We start from the raw sequence: 2,815 nt of genomic DNA, 5'->3' as shown, positions 1-2,815 counted from the left end.
ATGCTCATAGGTGCAGTCATAAAGCGGATAATCCAATAGTGAGTAGCAAAGGGTACAAATATAAGAATATAGTAGCACCCTTGGTATCAGGTAAAATACAAATTGGAACGGGCATACCTGGCATGCGCCAGGAAACTAAACAAGTTAGATAAAAAAAGTCGAAAAAGTAATACCGCATGCTATGACCCTAAATGAAAATAAAATCAATTATGTTCATTGGGACAATCCTAACGAACTTGTGGATCGTTTTCGATTGCTTGAGGCTTCGCATCAGGCAGGACATAATGCCCACGATAACGAAATCTTATCTATTATCGAGAAGCTTCATGAAGCTGGCCTTATCATAAATTGAAATGGGAAATACGCAGTAATTTTAGTCAACGTCGAAATATTGATCAACAATGTTTCATCAACAGCGTAAGATCTTTGTAACATCTTTTTGTTGTATACCACAAAAAAAATGTCTGAGAAGAAAAGTCTTGAAAAGTGGTGACTGGTAGAAGAACTGCACGCTCCTGCTAGAAAAAATTTTCGCAAACATGTTATAGTTCACGGATACGATGACCTGTGGCAGACTGTGGTCGAAATGCGCCTTTATATACGATTCACCAAAGATTACTACATTCTTAGCATTATCGATGTGTTGAGTAAGCATGCATACGTCGTTCCATTCAAAACAAAGAATGGAAACGAGATGGCTGCAGCGATAGCAAAAATAATTCGAGACGATAGAAGATGCCCGAAAAATTTGCAAACCGATATGGGAAAAGAATTTTATAATACAAACGTGCAAAAACGTTTGAAGAAACACAACATAAATCATTATTCAACGTATTCCATAATGAAGGCGTCGGTTGTCGAACGTCAATCGTACATTGAAAAATAATATGTGGAAATAATTTACGCACAATGGAAATTACAAATGGATCGACTTATTGCCGCGTCTCGTGTCAGAGTACACGCACGAAAAATCGAACTATCGGTATGCGACCTATCGACTTCCACAATCACCAACAAACTTTTAAACACGGTGTATAGTAGCGTAAAGACCGTTACACTCCCGCGGTACAAAGTGAGTGACTCGGTACATGTGAGCAAATTCAAAACGATCTTTGAGAAAAATTACACGCCAAACTGGACTACGGAGGTATTTCGAATCGTCAAAGTACAGAAAACTAATCCCGTGACGTATCTTTTGGAAGATTATCGCGAAAAATCGGTCGCTAGAGGATTCTACGAATACGTAGAATTTTATGAATTACATCGCGTCGCTAATCTCGATGTATATCTAATTGAAAAAGTGTTGCGCAAAAAGGGGAATGACGTTTATGTGAAATGGCTGGAAATTAATAATTCGCAATTCATGGATACATAAGGACAATGTGTTATAAATAAATGTATTTCTACAAATTATATCATATATTTATTACAATATGCAAACATTGTAATTGAGATTTTTTTTAAATTAAAAAAATACATACAAAAATAAGTTTTTATTATAAATACATAAGTGTACAAAAATAAGATTCATTTTATTTATTTTTCTTTTTTTTTATTATATATAATAGTAATATTTTATAATGTCCCCATGGCAGTGTGTCTATAGAATCTGGCATAATGTATCGCTTGTCATCGTACGGACTTAGAATTTTCATTTCCGATATCGTGTATACTTCGTGCAATTTCGATCTTATACACGATTGCCTGCGCTTCATTTCGATTTCGTTATTTAGACATTGCATGTAATCAAATGTTATCGATCTCGTTATAATGTTGTTTTTGACTTCTTTTGCTTTCTTCATATCTTTCTTCCCATCGATACGCAAAGTGTACATTTTTGCTCTAAGCTCGATGAATTCGGTCATGATTAGTGCCATTGTTTTCATCTTTCATTAAGCCCGGAACTTTTTTATTAGCTAACGGAATACAATACGCATTGTTGACTACATAATCATTAGTATCGAATAGGTTGATATCACGTTTCATAATATCGTAGACGTTGTCACACTCGATGTAGTAAATGAGATTATTCGTATCAGTGTATACATAACTTTACAATTTTCGCGAAACAGCGGTGCCATGTACTCGTGGTGAAATTCGTACATGTCTTGGATATATCGAAGATACACATACCTACGTATGTCGGTTTGTCGAATTTCACCTCGAGTTTACGTATTTCTTGCGACAAGATCTCGGAAAAAACGCTTCTATTAAAGTTTGGTTTCGCGATCATTGCCTCTGCTCCCGTCCCAACGTGTTACAAGTCGCACGTCGATGTGGTTGCACACATTCTCCACAGTTTTACCAAATACAGCATTATTCATTAATTTATTATATACAAATTTTTCTCAAACTCGTTGTTGGATTTCTAAAATTCGTTTGAGTTCGATGTATTCGCGAAGCCATGAAGATTGTGTGAATTACAGTACACGGTAAATTTTTGCGATTTTGAGACCGTGACGAATACATTGTTGTAGATTACGGTAATGAATTACATAACGCTTCTTATCAATGTAACGAGGAGCTTCTTCTCTCGCTTGTCGGATTTCTCGCGCGTTGGAATGGTAGGTCTGTGTGAGTGTCGTGAAGATGTTGCGGATACTCTACTTCGAGAACGTAACCGTAGGTGAATCTATTGCGACGACCGACACATTACTTTATTAATTAACATTAAAATTTTCGTCGACCGAAAATCGACGTATGGTAATGGTTGCCCAACCGTACAGATTGTTAATGTCAAAGTACATAAGGTACGATTTCGATTGATCATATGACTCCATGTACTTATTGTTAGCCCGTGCGTATCTGTTTGAAT

General features: G+C 36.2%; 1 pseudogene; it reads right to left on the bottom strand.

The window, feature by feature from the left end:
- Positions 1–409: 409 nt before the first annotated feature.
- LOC108692332 lies at positions 410–2,324 on the bottom strand (annotated as a pseudogene).
- Positions 2,325–2,815: the final 491 nt, after the last annotated feature.

The sequence above is a fragment of the Atta colombica genome, unplaced genomic scaffold (genome assembly GCF_001594045.1).
Source record: "Atta colombica isolate Treedump-2 unplaced genomic scaffold, Acol1.0 scaffold7, whole genome shotgun sequence".
In the NCBI taxonomy this organism is placed as follows: domain Eukaryota; kingdom Metazoa; phylum Arthropoda; class Insecta; order Hymenoptera; family Formicidae; genus Atta; species Atta colombica.
The sequence above is the reverse complement of the archived record's forward strand: the minus strand, read 5'-3'. Positions and strand labels throughout refer to the sequence as shown.